Here is a 21,050-nt window from a genome sequence, read left to right as displayed (position 1 = left end):
AATGCAGAGACGTATTTATTTATTATTATTTATGGTTAAGTTAGTACCGCTGAAAGATACCAGACTGATAGGCTTGGAGGCTGCAGTAATCTTTTCATACCATCTGGGTTCAGTCGCAAGGAGCAGGACTAACACAGCCCAGTGTAACTTAAAAGAGAGGCACTGCTGTTCACCCCAGTAGCCTCTGTTCTCCCTCTTCTCAGTAGCCTCAACGTGCTACAGCATGTTGGTGAGTTGATGAGGCACTCATGGGTTCTGAGGGTGGCAATTCTACAGCCACATGGGGCCAGATTCTCAGGTGTAAACTGTCATTGCTCCATTGATTTCAAGCTGAGGAACTGTCCCTTAAACCATTCTCTGCCACTGGGAGGTGTGTTTGCAGCACATGTAGATATACCGCTCCTGTACCCACACCCATATATAGCGAGTGCAAAGCTAGCTGAAGTAACAATAGCTGTGAAGCCACGCTGCATGTTACTCAAGCTAGCTTTGTAGATCAAAGCTAGCTCATGTATGTCTACACATGCTACAGTCACACCTCCTGATTGCAGCGTAGGCAGACCCTGAGACAAAGTTGTTTGGAGTTCCCCTTGGTCATAAGATATCTGCATCTGCCCTAGTTATAAATTTGAAGCAACAGTTCTCACTGCAAATGCCAATTTTTTGCAGTGATTGGGGAAGGGAAGTGGTGAGGCAGGTGGGATATCCAGAGTTCATTTTCAGGTGGACAGGTGCAAATAGATTTGGTGTCCAGGATCAGGTTGGGTTGTTCGTTGGGGGAATTGTGGGCAGGTATGGCAGCTGTGAGGTTGGATTAAGTTGCATGTGGGTTCACCAGCTGGAAGGAGATTCAGATAAGTCATTAACGTTCACATGTGCTGCATGCAAATAGGCTGTGAAGGTGGACACCATCTGTCAGTCAGAGTTGATTTTTTGCTTAAATAAATAAATGTACAATCTGGAGGGTACCAGTGGTTTCCCCCATAAATTTAACCTTAAATATGTGCAACAGTTACCATTGCAAATTAGAGACACGGCTAAACCCAACATCTTCATCTGAATCATCCCCTAAACTCCAGATCCAAATCTGAATTTTAAATTGACCTTTATTTCTATAAGGGACTGACGCCAGATCCAAACCTCCCAGAATATGGAGATGTCAAAAATCCAGATCTGAATCCAGATTCTGTGGTTCAGGCCCATCAAGATGGGGCCATTCCAAAAGGGGGAGATGGGCTTACACACTATGCTGTCAAATGCCAAAAGGGACTTAATTCTCATTTAAGAATAAAATATGAAATCCACTCATCAGCTGCAGCCAATAGTCATGGGGATCACATGATGCATTTGTTGCTTCTTTCATACACAGAAACTGCCACCCAGCAAAAAAAATCTTCCCCCCAACAATTTCTGTCCAATTGCTTATGCTTCCTTGGTGCCTCTGGGGAAGGATCCTTCCCCAAGGACAAGTAAAATTTCTTCTCCATGGTAGTATTGATGATGTGTATTTTGGTAGTGCCTAATGGCCCCTAGTAAGGATTGGGCCCCATTGGTCTAGGCCCTTTGCAAACAGAGAAGACTGTCCCTGCACCAGAAAGCTTACAGTGTAAAAGACTAGCCCAGGGGTCGGCAACCTTTCAGAAGCGGGGTGCCAAGTCTTCATTTATTCACTGTAATTTAAGGTTTTGCATGCCAGTAATACATTTTAATGTTTTTAGAAGGTCTCTCTATACGAGTCTATAATATATAACTAAATTATTGTTGTATGTAAAGTAAATAATAGCACAGCGAGGTGAGCCGGGCGGGCGGCTGGTATCCCGGGCCGGCAGCGGGCTGAGTGGGGCCGATGGCCAGGACCCCGGCTGGCAGGGGGCTGGTGGCCAGAACCCCAGACTGGCTGCAGGCTGAGCGGGGCTGACGGCTGGGACGCCGGCTGGCAGCAGAGTGCCACTAAAAATCGGCTCATGTGTCGCCTTTGGTACACGTGCTGCAGGTTGCTGACCCCTGGACTAGACAGACAAACAGATATGGAACAGCAGCAAAAAAGCAATTCAACCAAAATGTGGTGTGAAGCCTTCAGTCCAGAATGGAGAGGAAAAATCATCCACTGCCCAAATTTTGGAAAGGGCTTTAGGGCCAGATCCTCAAAGGTGCCTAAATCCCATTGGAATCAATGGGAGTTAGATGCCTAAATACCTTTGAGGATCTAAATCTTAGTTTCTATCCGGGGGGGGGGGGCGGAATCCTGTGGTCCCAGATATCGGGGTGGGTTGTTGCCATCTTTTAAAATGATTGAAAAATTCCTGTGTTCGTATGAGATGCTTGATTTTACTTTACTGAAATGATGTATGCCGGAGCCCCGGTCCTGCAAACGCAACCCTTTTATTTCACTCCCATCAGTAATCCTACTCATTTCAATAGGGCAACTTATGATTATGATTTGCATTGCAATAGCCTCTAGAATCCCCAACCAACCTCAGATCCCCATTGTGCTGGATGCCCTGCAAACAGAGCGAGAGACAGTCCCTGCTCCAAAGAGCTTAACCCCAGATTTTTAAAGGTATCGCTTATCACTCTCCATCTGAACAGGACACAAGAAGTTATGCATATTTAGAGCACTACAGACAATGCATCTCTCATTGTCAGACAGATCCAGAATCCAGAGCTTGCAGCCTCCCCGGTCGTAGGGAAACGGCAGCACGTGCACAGTCTGTGTTCATTTTTGGGTTATGTCTCATTTTAGTGAGTAAAGCATATGTCTCAAGATGCTAAATTACCCCCTTGATTGGTGTGTAACTAATGTAATTAAGCTACATTTAAGAGCTCTCCAAGGTTCGCCCTTTTCAATGTAGCATTTCACATTTTGTTCTTGCTTAACCATTATGCACCAGAGGCCTTTTACTACTGGATGATATGTCCAAATCAGAGGGTGTAAAACAAAGTTTCCATTGCATTCTACTGAAATCCCTGTTGTCTGGAGCTCGTGATGTGGCTGGCGGGATTTTTGCCGAGGGGCTATCCCCACTGGGCAACAGAGAAACAGAAGGCTAGAATAATGTCCTGCTTTAACAACGTCCCCCGAGCAGCTATCTAGGCAGCAGGCAGTGGTGTTCCGCTGCAGAAAAGCCAGCGAACTGTACCTGGCGGACCAGCAAGTTTCAACAAGTTAGCGCAGGCAGATTATGGAAGCTGTTCTACTGAGTTCATGAAGCCCATTTAAACTCCCAAACAGAAGGTAATGAATTATTTGCAGTCTGCAATCATCTGTGGATAATGGAAATTGCCCACTCATAGGGGACACCGACCAGATCTATTCACAGGCTGCCAAACATCCAGATTAGATCCCTGCCGTCTGCAGAGAAGGATGGGTGTGTATCCAAATCTTCCCTTTTTACAGCTTGATCGTTTATATTGATTCTCTATTATTTATTTGTATTATGGTGATTCCTAGAGGCCACAATGAAAAGATGGTCCCTGTCCCCAAAGAGCTTGCTAATTATCGAGCGACAGGTACAACAAGCAGATGAGGAGAGCGCAAAGTATGACTGTGATTGTTATAACAAGCAGCACTCACATGACTATACGACTCCAGATCTGTACATGCCAAAGGATCCCAAGGCATTTTACTCCGACAGATTTTCAAAGGGCCTCAGCATGAGCTACGCAGACATGCTCAGCACCTCAATACCCTTGAACTCCAGGCGGAGCTGCAGGTGCTCCATACCACCCAAGAGGCACTCAGCACTTCTCAGGATCAGGCCCAGAATTTGAGCCTGCAAATTTACGGACTCCAAGATTAAATGTGTGAGTGTTCACATGGGAGCTGCTTGCCTGGGACATCAGCTCTCTTCATGTGCATTGCTGCCTAGCAGGGACGTGTAAGATGGAACCCACTGCAGGCTGAACTGGAAGGAGACTGCTCACAAGTTCTCCCGAAGAGTCCTCCCCTGGAATCTGCTTCCCTTCTTAGTCCAGCAGGGCCTGGGCTAGTTAGCTTTCTGGCCATACTGAAGTGCCCCACTAGGCATTGGGGACAGAGGGCTGAATGACGGGGTAAGAAAATGGGACCAATGTGATGACTGTGATTAGAGTGGTAGGTAACCATAAATACTTCACTGCTGGGGGAGGAGTTTATTATATGGTGTTTAGAATTAAATGTCTGGTTAAACGTGGTAAACGTACCCAAAGCAGAGGACAGGAACTTGAAAGACTCCAAAGCAACTCAAATGATATTTTGGCACACGGTAGCCCCACGTCAGGAAAGCAGCCCTACTCAGGCCAGCACTTAAGTACATGCTTAATTTTAAGCACTAGCATAAGTTGCATTGAAGTCAGCAAGACTTAACCATGTGCTTAACTTTAAGTGCTGTCCTGAACTGGGGGCCAGCCTGGGGATTTTTGTGCATACAGCGTGACTGCATGAACACATTTGGAGATCACTCTAGAAAACTTGGCCTTCGCTTGAAATCTTCCAACCAGAGACTCAGCGCAGGAACTAATGGATAAACAATGTGCTGGGTGGTGGTTTACAGTCCGTGTTATACAAGAGGACAAACTAGATGACCAGAATGGTCTCTTCTGGCCTTAAAGAATCTATAACGCTAAGAATACGGAGGGTGCTTTCAGATTCCAGAACTGGATCAGACTGTCCCAGCCTTCGTCAGTGAGTGAAGTCAGACTGGAAAAACCTCAAACTGGGGGAGGCTTCCCACAGCCCTTTGGGTAAAATTTTCAGATGTGCCTGAAGGGAGTTAGGACCAGACCTGCCTAACCTGTGAAAAAAACACAGACATTGGGCTTGTTTTTAGCTTCATTGGCTTATGAGTTGCTTGTTGGCTAGTTTATGGCTTGTTGCTTGTTGTAGCTTGTTGCTTCTTTTTTTATTATTGGCTCCCGGCAAGCGGGTGCAAGCAGGGGCAAGGGGGGAAGAGAGTCGGGGGTGCACAGGGGCCCACCACAGTCCCAGACTGCATGCTGGGCGGGGATCTAGTCACACAGAGTGTTGGGCTTCTGAGGGACTGGCTTGTTTTGGCCTTGTTTTGAAATGGGATTAGCTTGATTTTTGGCTTATTGTGAAAGTTGGGGTGTTTATTTACCACATGAAAGTTGACAACTGTGATTAGGACCCTAAATTTCTAAAGAGGCTCCTTGAAGTCAAAATCCCATTGACTTGCAATGAGACACTTAGGCCCCTAACTCACTTTTGAAAATGGGACTTAGGCACTTTTGGATATTTTACCCTTTGGTTCAGTCCCTTTGCATGGTTTCAAAATACAGATCCAAATTTTACAGGTCAGACCCACCTATAACACTGTATACATCACAGTTCTGAAATGCAGCCACCTCTGAAGCAGAGCCCAAAACTATTTTAGCAGCTCACTAGAACAGTTCAAGAGGAGCAAGACCTCTATCTGAAACCACGTAGAGAATAATACAAGGGAGGGAGACCACCTCTGTGAGACAGCCAGTTCCCATCAGTCCCCCTGTGTGATTGTTTCAGACAGATTTGGATGTGTTTTATTTTTAAAGCCCATTCCAGGCATCAGTACAGAAAGCCAGACATTAAAATTAATTAACTTTTTAATGGATTGCCAAATGAGCGCATGAAGGAAATGTGACGGATGTGTAATGTATTTAGAACTCAGTAAAGCCTCGCACAAGCTTCCTTGAATAATTCATTCCTAGGGGCTGTGGATGAGCCCTCTCCCGTGGACTGAAAACTGGCTGGACCACCACAGATGCAGGGCAATGCTGAACAGCAAAGCAGCAGGGGGTGGGGGCTGGCTGGCGGGGTGCCACCACAGGGACGGCTGGCAGGCTCGGTTTTATTTAACATCATCATTAATGAGAGGGCAGGAAGGCGGTGACCAGGGCCTGTCTGAAGTGCTGCACAGCTGATGCTATATTGGCAGGTGTTACAAAAACAGGTGAGGATAGAAGAATAATAGAAAGGGGCTAGAAATATAAAGAGGAAATAATGCAGCGAGATTCCATCTGGAAAATAAAAGCTAAATACAGTGGGAAATAATCCAAGGGCAAGGCTGTGATCCCGCTACTCACTTAGGAAGTGGCTGCTCACATGAGTGGTCCCACTGAAGGCAGTGGAAGTGCTCAGCCAGGGGAGTGACAATCTAGGCCCACTATTCATTAAGAGGCAGGTATATGCAGCAAGATTGAGTCAATAAAGCACAGCCTTGAGCAGGGGGTGCTGGGGAACCACACCAACTCAGGGGCGCTCTAGGGAGTACAGGTGCTGGCCAAGCTCCCCTAGAGGCAACCCCTCCTTGTCCTCCTTTTTGGGTAGCATCCATGGAACATGCCCCTAAGGTTCTTCCACCCTGTGCCCACACAAGGAATGTCATAATCTAGACCTTCGAAAGTAGTAACGTGGCAGCTACTTGTGGATGATGGTGGGCAGTAAATTGGATTCCATTGTGAGATGGTATCCAAACTCATGCCCTTTGGAACATCATATTAGGGATGGCTTGTCATCAGAGTCTAGGGTCCAAATCCTTTCACATTGGTGGGGAAGATCAGTTCAGAGCTCCAGATTCAAACCAATTCCCTCTGCTTTTCCTTTCAGTTTCGGGTCAGAGCCAAACTCAGAAGTCACCTCTTTACTGATTCAGGGTGCGATGTGATGAAATCATAAGCTGCTTGGATGAGATTTCTAGCCTCCTCCTCTCCCCCCCCGCCCCCGCCCCGGTGAACTGTAATCTCACTAGGACAGTTCTTGAGCTAGCAGCACTGCTGAATCTGGCTCCAAACTTTCACCCACTCCGGGAGAGTACACAGAGGCCCCACGCCACAGAGCAGGGAGATGGCCTCTCTTCTGGATCCAACACCAGTGACAGCAATTCTCCCCTGACGCGAGCTCTGCTCAGCACAGGGAAGGAAGTTATGGGTTGCTCTAATCTAACCTACACCATTGGTATAAGGTCACAGAGGGACCCTAAACCATTGGGGAACCAGTTTATCAGAGTGGACCTCTGCCATGCACCTACCTCTTCTTCTTCTTCCCTAGGTACACCCATTATGCTGGGGGTCAGTGGAGCAGCTGACCCAGGAGCTGGCTGTGCTTGCTTTACATCAGTGGAGCATACCCTTCCACCAGGGGAATTCACCATTGCCCGTTTATGGCCAGAATCTATCCCTTTGCATCTCTTTAAAAGTGGAAGCAAGACTCGGGGAAATCTGGGTTCTATCACTGACTCATTGTGTGAATTTGGGGAAGTCATCTGCTTGCTCTGTGCCTCAGTTTTCCCTCCTGCCACATGAGGATAACGGTATTTACATATGTCACAGGGGTGTTGTGCAGCTTAATTCATTAAAGTTTCTGAAAGCTGTAGGTGGCCAATTGCAAAGTAATTATATTACAGTATTAGAATGTAACAGGTTGTTTCCATTTCTAATTTCTATGACTCCATAGGAATCTGATCAGAGTAATCAGAATTATTTCATTTTTGCTGGGGGCAATGTACTGCAGCACAGTATATCTGGGATTCAGCATGAATATTCTGTGGGCAAAAGATGGTTCGGTGTTTGCTGAGTGGCAGTGATGCAGCAAAGCAGAAAGCGGGGGGGGGGGGGGAGATTCCATTCCTTCTGGCCTTCCAGCCCTTCCCTAGGGCAGTGGTTCTCGACCAGGGGTACACGTAATCCTGGGGGATACACAGCGGTGTTCCAGGGGGTACATTGAGTCATCTAGATAGTCGCCTTGTTTTACAACAGGCTACGTAAAAAGCACTAGTGAAGTCAATACAAACTAAAATTTCATACTGTGACTTTATACTGCTCTATATACTATACTGAAATGTAAGTACAGTATTTATATTCCAATTGATTTATTTTATAATTGTATGGTAAAAATGAGAAAGTCAGCAACTGCTCAGTAATATAATGCTGTGACACATTTGTATTTTTATGTCTGATTTTGTAAGCAAGTAGTTTTTAAGTGAGGTGAAACTTGGGGGTAGGCAAGACAAATCAGACTCCTGAAAGGGGCACAGTAGTCTGGAAAGGTTGAGAGCCACTGCGCTAGTCTTATTTTGAGACCAAGGGATGTTGACTAACACCATGAAAAATCAGAACACGATTTTGATACTGTTATCCCCACCGGAGGCTTGTAATAGCTGGGTACCTGATTACTGCCTCCAAACTGAAGGCTTTTACAGCCTTCTCTTTGATGATGAAATGCCATGTGATGGTACATCACTGCAGAGGACAATTCACTGACCTCTCCAAGGTGGATGGGAGCTTAAAGAGTTAACAGAGCAGGCAGGGAGGGACATAAGTCAAGATGTGCCATCTTCCTGCTACAAGTGGGAAACAGGCTTGAAATGTGCGTGTCACTGAAAGCTGGACATCTCCACAAGTGCAAGTATCTGCCTTGAGAGGAAAAGGTAACACCCTTGTACCTTTCTCTCTACAGGTCACTACAGCAGCTTACCTCAATAACGGGCTGCTTCCATTTGAGAGCTGGATCCAGGAGAGGGTGCTGAGGAAGGAAAAACCAAACCACCTACTCCAGCAGGTACCGGACCTTCTTACTTTGTGCTTTCCTCTCCCGCCCAAATCTCCAGCTTCTGGGTGGGGTTCATTGTCCCTTGGTGCCTTGCAGTGGGTGGTTCTGCAGATAGTCCGAGCAGAACTGAGCTTCATGCCTGGCTACCACAGACGTAATGAAATGGCCCCAAATGGTACTTTATTTATTGGACGCCTCGCAAGCTGGGGCTCTGGACTGATGGGGTCTGTAGCAGCTAGTACTAACCTTGTTTTTAATAATGTACTTCAGGAAGCTAGTGATTATGTGGCTGGTAATAAAAATGTATTCCTGTGCTCAGTGATGCCAGGGGTTTGTTCTTTATTCCCACAATACCTGAGCTCAGATGGGCCAGCACAAATCATTTTTTGAATTATTTACTAACCTAACCAAAAACTTCCAGTGCTTCAAAGCCCATAATAAAACATCTCTACGTCCCTTCAGCATCCGCCATAACTCTTTCTGATGTCAAAGGAAAACTCATGTTTCTTTTTCACTCCAAAGATTTCCACATGTTCTCGTTTTTTCCTTCATACAGAGCATAAAGAACCAGACAGTGCAAAACTCTTCTAAGAATGAGTTACTTATGCTGATATTTTATTCTTCTCAGCATTTCCCCCCTTCTGTCAGCTTTCCAAAGAGGCTTTGCTCATGTTTATGAAAGAATAAAATGTCTGGGCTCAATACCCAACTGGTGTAAAATGCCACCACTCCACTGAAGTCAGTTGAACAGCTCCTTAATTGGTGTAAATTGCTACAACTCCAGTGACTTCCATTCCAAGGAACACCACCTGCATATCTGGCCCTCTGGGTTTTTGGAAGGACACGTGGTCTAAAGGTTTCTTTCTGGACAGTCTGGGTAAAAAACATTCCTTGAAAAGAATCCTGTGGCACCTTATAGACTAACAGACGTTTTGCAGCATGAGCTTTCGTGGGTGAATGCCCACTTCTTCGGATGCAAGCAGTGGAAATTTCCAGGGGCAGGTGTATATATAAGCAAGCAAGAAGCAAGCTAGAGATAACGAGGTTAGATCAATCAGGGAGGATGAGGCCCTGTTCCAGCAGCTGAGGTGTGAAAACCAAGGGAGGAGAAACTGGTTCTGTAATTGGCAAGCCATTCACAGTCTTTGTTTAGTCCTGAGCTGATGGTGTTAAATTTGCAGCAAAGAATCCTGTGGCACCTTATAGACTAACAGATGTTTTGCAGCATGAGCTTTCGTGGGTGAATACCCACTTCTTCGGATGCAAGTGGTGGAAATTTCCAGGGGCAGGTTTATATATGCAAGCAAGAAGCAAGCTAGAGATAACGAGGTTAGTTCAATCAGGGAGGATGAGGCCCTGTTCTAGCAGTTGAGGTGTGAAAACCAAGGGAGGAGAAACTGGTTCTGTAATTGGCAAGCCATTCACAGTCTTTGTTTAATCCTGAGCTGATGGTGTCAAATTTGCTGATGGTGTCAAATTTGATTAAACAAAGACTGTGAATGGCCTTTATCCATTTATCTGTTTCTCTAAGGAAAAGGATAAATGGACACAAATCAGACATTAGGAATGGCAATATACAAAAACCTGTAGGAGAACACTTCAACCTCCCTGGCCACACAATAGCAGATTTTAAGGTGGCCATCCTACAGCAAAAAAACTTTAGGACCAGACTTCAAAGAGAAACTGCTGAGCTCCAGTTCATCTGCAAATTTAACACCATCAGCTCAGGACTAAACAAAGACTGTGAATGGCTTGCCAATTACAGAACCAGTTTCTCCTCCCTTGGTTTTCACACCTCAGCTGCTGGAACAGGGCCTTATCCTCCCTGATTGATCTAACCTCATTATCTCTAGCTTGCTTCTTGCTTGCTTATATATACACCTGCCCCTGGAAACTTCCACTGCTTGCATCCGAAGAAGTGGGTATTCACCCACGAAAGCTCATGCTGCAAAACGTCTCTTAGTCTATAAGGTGCCACAGGATTCTTTGCTGCTTCTACAGAACCAGACTAACACGGCTACCCCTCTGATACTTGATTCCTTGAAAAATCTCTAGAAATATTCCTTTTTTACATTTGTGAACCAATTATTTCGACATTTTTCATGAAAATGTATTAGTGTCTTTCAAAAAAACATCTTTAATGAACAGCGAATGAAAAAGGTCATAATCACGGCCAGACTTTCATCAGCTACAGTAATAAATCTGTTAAAGTTTTGGGGCAGCTGTCAAACTAATAAGCACAGGTACGAATTAGCCAGAAGAGTTTCTAATGTGAAGGAATCAATACAGCAAACACAACATCAGCATCATAAAGCAGCCATCGAGGTCATAGGTATTTTGTTACATAATCTCTGTTCTATATGGGCATACTCCATGTTCTGATGCTACAGTGTGTGGAAGCAGGGAAAGAATTAATAAGGATTTGAAGGGGATCTTAATGCATGTCAGTTAGCAAGAGTTAGCCAAGCTGTAACCCTAATGACGTGAGACTTCTAGAAGCAAGGATAGTGTGAGACATAGGGAAAGAACTGTGTACAAAGTTATTACGACCTTGTAACTGATAACCAAATATGCAGGCTTGCTTTTTCCTAGGAGTGAGACAAATAAGATAGCAGGATGGCTTATGTATAAACAAAATGTAGTTGTTGCTCTCTATTGTCTGTATTATTGCTAGTTATTGTCTGTAACAAAAGTATAAAGGCTTGCTGTAATTGTTTACCAGTTGAGAGACCTGTCCAGGACTGGGGCGACCCTGTGTCCTATGGCACTCTCTCCCTCCATTGTAATTACTGGAGAAATAATAAAGTATTTGATTTTGCTGCACCCAAACGAAAAAGCGAGAACTGAGTTTTTCTCCAACAAGTGACATCACACAACTTCATTTTGTTGGGGAAGAGCAGTACGTGATGCTGACAAAATGCTGCCAAGCTGATAATGGCTTAGCAGATGGTAAATGCGGTTCCTATTACTGATCTGCTTGTCTATTGCCATTAAAAAAAAAAGCTGTGCCTGCATACTGTACACACAGCTAGTCTGTGCAAAAACACATGTATTGCTGCTACTCCTTCCTGTCTCTTATTTGTTGGTTTCATCTACCTGGTGCATCTTGTTGTAAACTAAGATTGTAAGGTCCTTGGAGCAGGGACTCTGTTTTATTATCTATAAGTACACCCCCTAGCATAATGGGCCCTCAGTCTGGTTGGCACTTCTAGGTGCTGCTGTTATACAAATAATAAATAAGTGGTAAGAAATCACCATAGCCCAGACCAGTGGCAGAGCCAGGTTTTGCAATCAGGGGAGCAATGAGTCATTCATGGTGGCTGCCCACGGCTCACCTGGCAGCAGCATCTCCCATGGGGCAGGCCCCAGCTTCCCACCCCGGGCACTGAAACCTGGCACATGGGGTTGCAGCACCATTCCCATTTGACCCATCATGCCCAAGGGGCGGCCTGGCCAAATTTGAATGAGTGGTGTCGCGACATGGTGCATAGCTGTGTGCCATGTCACAACGCCCAGAGCAGGGAGCCAGGCTCAGCCCTGCGGGACAGGCACTACTACTGCCAGGTGAGTGGAGGGCAGGTTCACTCTCCAGCCCCATGTGAAAAGGTGCCACACATACACCTAAAGGCCCCCCCTTAGCTCCACTATTGGCCCATGCCATCAAAAGAAGCAAGAGCCTCCAAGCCTCTGCTCTGAAGTACAAGTGGAAGGTGAAGAGGAGGCCAAAGTTTCCTCTCTGATCACATGTATGGTAGATAAGTTTTTCTCCATGTTTGTTGATGGCACTAGACTAGGACGTAGGATGTCTGGGTTTGATTCCCAGCTCTTCCACGGTGTGACGCTCTTAGGCAAGTCACTTAAATGCCTTGTGCTTCAGTTCCCCATCTGTGAAATGGGGATCATTGCACTTCCTGTGGCTGGCTTGTCAGATCTTTGGCACAGGGACTGTGTCTGTATAGCATTTGCCATAGCAGGACTCTGATTTCAGTTGCAGCCCTTAGGTGCTACTCTATGACAAAGAAATAATACCATGAAACAGATAGCTAGATTTAACTGGGCTTTCTTTTTGTTTGCTTTAAACAAAGCTGGGTTTACAAATGCTCCCTAAAGAACACCACTGGAGTTCTGGCCACTGAAATTACAGCGTGGATCTGTTTATCTTCCTTATACACAGTGTTGTGCTGGATTGCATTATTCTCTTTTTCCCAAATCCGGCTCATGCATTTGTAGCTCCTAGGACCCAGTTTCCCAGATAGACAGAGGCAAGCATCTGAGTTTCTTCTGTTGGTGGGAAGGGATTGACCTTCTGGGATTGACTTTATGCACAAATGCATTTGCACAGGCAAGCATGCCAGAGAGTCACTACTGTCTGTCACAGTGGAGTCAGGAGTTAAGCAGATAGGAACATTCTGTGCATGTGCATTAGCAACTCTCATGTTAAAAGCAGTGAAATGGTCCATTTTCCAGTGATGGAACTCTGCAAGTACACGTGTCACCAGTGCAATAAGACAACCCTGGCAAAGGGCTGATTTTCTTCCAGTACATCAGCAAGGAGAGTTTTGGTTCTGTAAGATGCCTGCTTTGAAAACAGGGCAAGTACAAAGATTCCCACCGAACTGACACAGCTGAACCAGTATCTAGCATCAGCTCAATGGAGTGTGGCTGTCCTCCCCATTCAACACCCCCCGTTCAAATGTCAGCATAGCAAAGCAGCATGTGAACAGGCTGAGGTGAATGGCAATTATCTATATGCAGGACAGTAACACTGCTCACAGTGAATTCACATGCCTGGTTTTGGGAGTGAGAGCTGTGACATGCTTTTTAGCAAATTGCCCTGCTATGCTGATAACACTGGACATAGAGAGCATAGATTCACAGTGGAAGCAGGATGCTGTGGGTGTAATGATGTCAATGCAGGATGTTGAAATACTCACAAAATGGGTGGACTGAATCCAGTTTACTGCCACAGTGTCTGCCAATACTATGCCAGGCTAGAGATTATGGTGGAGCACCTAGCTGCTTTAGGCTCCTTTGAAATTCCTGACCACCCTGTTAATGAATTGTTTGCATGTTGTCTGTACTCAGTGTCGGTCTTCTATAGCTTTGGCCAACAATCAGTCCCATAGGCATGGCATGGTTGTTTTGTCCACCAATAGGTCTCACCTCTTCTCATCTAACTTATCCCCATTCTGACATGTTTCTTCTTTGCAAGAACTTGTCACAGTGAGTACAGTCATACATTTTCTGTGCATGCTGGCCAAATGCTATCTTTCAACCATAAACTAGTTCTGTACAGCTAACACTGAAACAGTCCAGCTAACAGGATGAGGGAACATAAGATATAGGCAAGCCTTTATTAGCAATTGGTTGGGCTGGAAAGGTACAGGATATTCAGTGAATCACATTGTATGAGACAATAACTAAGCCTGACTTTCACGCAAAACCAGAATCAAACTTGATTTGAAACCCTAAAACATTTAATTAACATGTTATGAAGGGGAAATATGATAAGTCTTCAACTATCTAAAGTGTTATAAAAAGGGGGGTGATCAATTGTTCTACTTGTCCACTGTGGGTATGACAAGAAGCAACTGGCTTGGTTTGCAGCAAAGGGGATTTATATTAGCTATCAGGAAAAACTCTAATGCTAAGGAATGTTAAGCACTGCAAGAGGTTCCCAAGGGAGGTTGTGACATTCCTGTCGTTGGAGGTTTTTAAGAACAGGTGAGACAAACACCTGTCAGGGATGGTCTAAGTGTACTTGGTGCTGGCTAAGGGCGGGGGATGGAGCAGATGACCTCTTGAAGTTCCTCCCAGCCCAATATTTCTATGATTCTAAGGAGAGCAGCAGCTTGGTTCTAAGCAGCTGAACTTATTAGAACTGAAATTCCGAAAGACCAGGTGCATAGCATGGAAGAGAGAAAATGTCCATGGAAACTGGGTGAAGATTAGCATTGGGGAAGGGCGGATAAGGCAGTGCGGGGTCTCCACCCTGTCTGCCTAGAGCCCCTCAATGCAGACAAAATGTGTTTGGGGCTCCACTGGAAATGGGTGGAACCAGGAAGTAGCTCTGGGGTTCTCAGACTGGGGGTCGGGACCCCTCAGGGGGTCTCGAGGTTATTACATGGGGGGTCGCGAGCTGTCAGCCTCCACCCCAAACCCCACTTCACCTCCAGCATTTATAATGGTGTTAAATATATAAAAAAGTGTTTTTAATGTATAAGGGGGGGGTCTCACTCAGAGGCTTGCTGTGTGAAAGGGGTCACCAGTACAAAAGATGAGAACCACTGGAGTAGCTGCTCTCTGTGGCATGCTCCCTGCACAGTCTCGGGGGCGGGGGGGAGCTACAGGCAGCATGCCACAGGGCTGTCTCTTTTGGGGCCTGATCCAAAGCCTACTATACTCAATGCCAGGCTCCCATTGATTGCAGTAGGCTTTGGAGCAGGCTTTCTCTCTGTGGCGTCAAATGGGGCCTGCACAGACGTCAGCTCTGCATGTCTGCCCTAGGGTGACCAGATGTCCTGATTTTATAGGGACAGTCCTGATTTTTGGGTCTTTTTCTTATATAGGCTCCTATTACTCCCCACCCCCTGTCCCAATTTTTCACACTTGCTGTCTGGTCACCCTAGACTCTGCCCAGAGAGCCAATGGGGCGTGAGCTAGACATCATTCACCAGTCAATGCAAGTAGTGCAGGCCACACCTTCTGCCTCAGCTGCCATCCCTTCCTAAATGAGGTCTGATACAATGAAGAGAACTGCCCAGAATTTGCTGCACAAGTTTTCCCCTCCACACATTGTGTCAGCACTGTGCCTTTCAACGTCTTCCATTTACACTGTGGAAAGCAGGCCTGTTGCCAGCAGTAGCATAAGGCGTTCTGCTCAAAAGCATGCCCCAGGTAGGAAAGATGGTTCCAAGAGGGTACATGGAATTGTGGTGATGGTAATGCAAATGGCTACGGCAGCACCATCAGCAATGAGCAGCTGCAAAGGGTGTGTGATTAAACTCTAATTGAGCCGTTGTTGGAGACAATAGAATTATGATGTGTGGGTGGGCTCCTGCAGACTGTAATAGACAAATGAATCAAAAGAGTAGCACTGTAATGGAAGCACTTCTAACTGTAATCAAGGCGATAATGAAAAGAATGGGGCTGTAATGGAGGTGCTGGCTGCAGTAGAAATGACAATTAAGATCATAGTATTTTAGCAGAGGAGATGCTGTGCTTCTCACTGTGCTAGAGGAATGACTGAAGGGACTGGATGAAACAGCGATAGGGATGCTGACGACTGTGGAGGAGCAGGTCATGATGATCATAAAATCTGCACTGGAGATAAATCTGGGGATAATGGAAGTGTAATGGAGATAATTACGACTGTAATAGAGGCAGAGATGATGGAATTGTAATAGAGGGGTGTTGGTGAAGATGGTGGCAGTGAAGTGGACGGGATGATCTCCGTCACAGAGATAACGGTGATGAAGATACCAGGCTAGATCTTCAGCTAATGTAAATCTGCAGATCTCCACTGACTTCAGTGTCACTTGCCATCAGCTAATAATGTGTCCTGTGACACTGTAGTGGATGAGAGGTTGACTGAGGAAGGACGTGATAATGAAAGACAATAAATCTGTAATGGAAAAATAATTAAAGTATGAAAATCAGGATGGAGATAATTAGGACTCTAATAAAGGTGGTGATGGTGAAGATAAGTGAATTATCTAATGGGGACAATGAAGATAACTGAGTTGTAATGCCGTGCTGCTGCTGCTAACAGAGGTGACGGAGATATGGAATTGGCTGGGTGGAGATGCAGATATCAAAACTGTAAAGGGCATAATTATGACTGTAACAGGGGTAGTAATAAAGATAATGGAATGGTAATTGAGGAAGTGATAGTTATAAAGAAGGAGGTGAAGATAACTATAGTAAAGAAGATAATAGATTGGAATGGAGTTGTTGTTCAAGGTAATGGGGTTCTAATGGAGATGATTCGAAGAGGGAATGGAGGTATAATGAGGTAATGACTGCAGTAGTAGAAAAGATGATTGTTGTTATGGAAGAAATGAGGACAGTGATGCAAGTGAGGATTATGTTGCTCACGCTTCATGATAAGTGGTGGCGGAGGCGACCATGAGGCTAATGAAGAATGGATGCACTGAAGCTGTCAGTTTCTGAAACAAAAGTGAAACTGAGATAAAGATGGGGCAGGGGGGACTGTATAACTGGAAACACAACAGAAGTCCAGATCATTGTGCTGTTCAGAGCTGTACCAGCAGAGGAAGTATGTAACAGATGTGACTGCTGGCAGGGACACATTAAGTGATCCCGGTGGCTGTTGTAGTGCTTTATGCACTAAGGGTATGCTGCCCTTCAGAGCCTGGAGCCCAGCAAGGATGAGGCGCTGGGAGGGCTTTGCTAAGGACTGGAGTGGGAGGGTTGTGGTGATAACAGTGATGATAATGAAGATGGGCAGTGGAAATGCAAAACGTGATGGGAAAGGACAGCATGAGATTGCGGATGACTGCAGTGAAGAGGAGGATGGCTGTAACTAGTCAGTGATGATGGGACACAGATCCTTCTCATAGAAGTAGTGATGATGTTTGGTGACAGGGTTGCAATTTAACATTCCAAAAGTTGATCAGTGACTGAATGGGATAGAAATGTGTGTAAATGTCAAGAAATTAATGGGAATACAAGTATTTCAGTGGTGGTAATGATTCAGATAATGGTTTTAGTAATTCACCTCTATGGAGGAAGAATATGTTACTCTATCTCGGTTGGAAATATCATACCAAAATTAACCTTCACAATAGCATTTGTAGAAGTCCAGGTACACTAACCCACAGCATGGGGATTGCCACAAGGATCATGCATTGGGAAGCCACCTCTGGGTAGGTATATCCATGGCCCTGGGAAGCCACAGATGAAGCGACATGGATGGGCCACGTTTTTCAAAGGTAGTAGTATCTCTGATGCTTACTCTTAATGGGGATCTGGGAAAAGACCATCTGTTTTCCTCTTCCGGACCAAGGCAAGAAAAATAATGTGATTGTGGGTTGATACAGGAAGGGAAATTAGGAGGGGCAGCAGAAGAATGACAACCTTCAAATGGAGAAGTGGGTTACAGCATAAACTCAGGGTACCAAAGCCCTGATGTCGTCAGAACAATTCTCAAGTGGGCAAAAAATAACCCCCAGAATAACGCAGGAAGAGCTCTGCTCCCCTCTGTATGGCTCCTGACTACACCATCATAGTATCTGAGCACTTGTTTCATTTGAACATCAAATACACCCAAGATATAGAAATGAACTGCTTTGTTCCTAGGTACCAAAGTTTGAACCTACACCATAGAACACCCAGCATCAATATTACACTTAGGGAATAAATATTAGCCCTGAAGAAGCTATTTGTGGATTCCAAATAGGAAGGAAACTCTTGCTATTCTCTCCTGGCCCTCGGCTTTAGCACAGTCACTAATCCAGCCTGTAAAGTGTGTGTAGTATTATTCCATAGCTTGTGTGGAAGGGTGTATTTATTCTCTAAGTGCTGGCTCATGCCACGTGAGTTTTGCTATGATAAAAGGGCTCCGAGCATAAGTATTTTAGGCCAACTGCATCAGCGTCAAGTGCCTAAGGCAGAGCAAGGCTCCTCTTTCCCTTCTCAAGCATCCCTGATGTGCTGGGAACTCTCCCCTCCCTTGTATGTTTAGTTTGGAGGCTCTTCTTCAAGGATTATTTTTCCTGTCTCTGCAAGACAGCAGAGGAACTGAAACTGCCCTCAACCCAGCTCTCCTACAGCCCCACATGACTCTCCATTGCTGCTAGACACACTGGCCAATATCGTCACATGCAGGGGCCTTTCAAGTTAAGTTGCTGGCTTCATATTTAGGCTCCTAAATAAGCAGTCTGGTTTTCAGAGGTGCTGAGCATCTGCTGCTTCCTCTAAAACCAACTGGAGTCAGAGGTGCTGGGCAGCAGGTTTAAATGAAGTAACAGCTGCCCAAACTGAGCTTGAGCACTCCTGAATTTTGAGGTTTTCAAATCTGGAAGGCAGGTGCTGGGGGTGTGTGTGGGGGGAAGGGGGGCTGTGGGCTCCGCGGGGGAGCACAGCAGCATGTATGCAGCAGCGTGTCTGGAGCTGCGTGGAGCCAGACACGCTGGTCTGAGTGGCACGGTAAGGGGGCTGGGGGGTTGGAGAAGGAGTAGGGGGTCCCAAGGGGGCAGTCAAGGAACAGAGAGCAGAGGGGGTTGGATGGGGCGGAGGTTCGGGGGGGCAGTCAGGGGCAGGGAGAAGGTGGGGTTAGATGGGTCAGAGGTTCAGGGGGCAGTCAGGGGACAGGCAGCGGTTGGATAGGCATGGGAGTCCCAGGGGTTTGTCAGGGGACAGGTAGGGGGTGGAGTCCTAGGAGGACAGTTAGGGGCAGGGATCCCGGGAGGGGAAGATCAGGGGACAGAGAGCAGGGAGGGTTGGATGGGTTGGGGTTTCTGTGGGGGGCAGTCGGAGGGAGTGGATGGTGGCAGGGTGGGGCTTCCCTCCCCCTGGAGTGTCCTGTTTTTCGAATGTTAAAATATGGTCTCCCTACCATTCACAGTGCAACTCTCCACTCATACCACGCTGCTGCATGAGGTTCCCCCTCTTCCTTTTCAGTTGGTAGTGGCCAAGGGAATGCTGGGAAATGTAGTTCTTTCCCTGCTCCAGGGCTGGCTCTATAGGCAGGGAGCTAACCAAGGAACTACAGCTCCCAGAGCCCCCTGTTTGTTCTCAGCTCCCATGCCGCCCCTGCAAATGGGCTGCCCCAAACAGGTGCTTGCTTTGCTGGTGCCTAGAGCCGCCCCTGTCTGTACAGCTGCTGCACACTTCTCGCTCCAGGGCATTAACCAGTGGGGCAGGAAAACAGCATTGCTGTTTTCATGCAGCCTGCATTGTTTTTCCCATGTGCACAGCCTGAGTTAGACCTCTTTGACACCACGCAAAACAGCAGTGCTTTGGACTGTCAGGGCTGGGGGAAAAGACCCCAAAATGACTCTATGTCAAGTTTTTTACACACACACACACTCTCTCTCTCTCTCTCCAATTTAAAGCCTTCAAATCACTCTGCTCATTACTGCTGAGCTGCTCACTCTACTTTTCTCGGTGTTGCATGAACACCATGTTCTTTGCTGTTATGAGGCAGTGTGCAACACAATCAACTCACTCCCATATGCCTAATGTAAAGAATTTCCACTGTTCTGAGACCACTTTCCCACCCAGGTCTGTGCTCTGCAGGTCTAAATGCTGTAACAATGTCATTGACCCTCATCCATGTCCAATGTCATGCTTTTCTACACACAAAGAGCAGGCTTGGGCTTTCAGATAGAAGGGCATTCACTGTACATGAAGGAAAGCAACACACCAAGAAAGAACAAATGTAGCATCTGCATGAGGCAAATCACAGTGAGTCTGACCCGGTCACAGAATCCAAAACTGCTTTCCAGAATGGAGCACCTCACAGCAGACAGGCAGGACTCCTCCTCCAGTTTGAAGGTGTAGTTTGCAACAATATAATGCATCACTTCTGCAGTGTATTTAGACAGATACCCACCAAACCTCAAGCACTGGAGTTCTTGCTCCTGGTTTTCTGCTTTAAACACTGGAGCATCTGTACAGCCTTGCTTCTGGGCCAGATAGTTAATTCATGAGGAGCCTTGCTGCAGGCCCAGACATCACCCCTATACTTGCTCAGTGAGAGTGCATGAGCTGCTGGTTCGAATAGTAGCTCAATATAAAACACTCCAGCAGCTCAGTCAGACAGACAGAATTCTACCTACTACCAGGGTGAACGTAGCCATGGTCTTTAATCAGAATGTAGTAATCATGGAATACATCATGTACACCATATTGGGAGGGACCTGGGTCTTCATTCTGCTCATTAGACCATGCAGAAACATCCTTTCCATATCACAATATTCCCTTTATGATTTGCCACCGCTATCAGCACCGCAAGGCATCATTAAGTCAACTTAAATTGCTCATTCTCCTGTTGAAAAAGAAATGGACAAAATGATGTAGTAGCCAAGATCTGAGCTAAGTCTTCCTGTAGCTCGGCCTGCAGCCATCACCCCTCAGGCTATACATGTGTCACATTTCATACGTGAACCAGGGATGGACCTACTTATAATTTGGATGGAGGAGCTCTAAGGAAAACCCACCTGCAGGTAGTGATGACAGGGTAGGTTGCACTCTTCTTTCTGAGTCAGCATTGAACCGGTATCCTGACATAGTTTCATGGCGCTGTTAGAGGTCACCTTAATGGTACCATGTTTATTTTTGGCAAGAGACAGGGCTCAAATCTTGATGTCCTGGCCAAATTCCAGTTGGGGTAATTGCAGTCTGCCAATGTCAAGTGCCCCTGAGGTATGCGTCACTGTATCTCCTAATCTGTTGTCATGTTCTGTCAAACAGCAGCCATGTTCTACCGCTACACCCCACAAGGGCCCCTCTCTCTCTCTCTCTCTGTGTGCGCACGCGCACCAGCTCCCCCAGTTGCAGT

The 21,050-nt window shown here is 46.2% G+C and overlaps 1 protein-coding gene across 1 annotated transcript in view; it reads left to right on the top strand.

Annotated features, from left to right (window-relative positions):
• Positions 1-21,050, top strand: part of TNR (tenascin R) — a 314,626-nt gene that overhangs the window by 158,804 nt on the left and 134,772 nt on the right. The window contains exon 3 of the mRNA XM_039483709.1: positions 8,432-8,533. The gene's annotated coding sequence lies outside the window, so the exon portion shown is untranslated. The remainder of the gene's footprint in view (positions 1-8,431; positions 8,534-21,050) is intronic.

The sequence above is a fragment of the Mauremys reevesii genome, linkage group 8 (assembly GCF_016161935.1).
Source record: "Mauremys reevesii isolate NIE-2019 linkage group 8, ASM1616193v1, whole genome shotgun sequence".
NCBI lineage: Eukaryota > Metazoa > Chordata > Testudines > Geoemydidae > Mauremys > Mauremys reevesii.
This window is presented reverse-complemented; position numbering and strand designations above follow the sequence as displayed.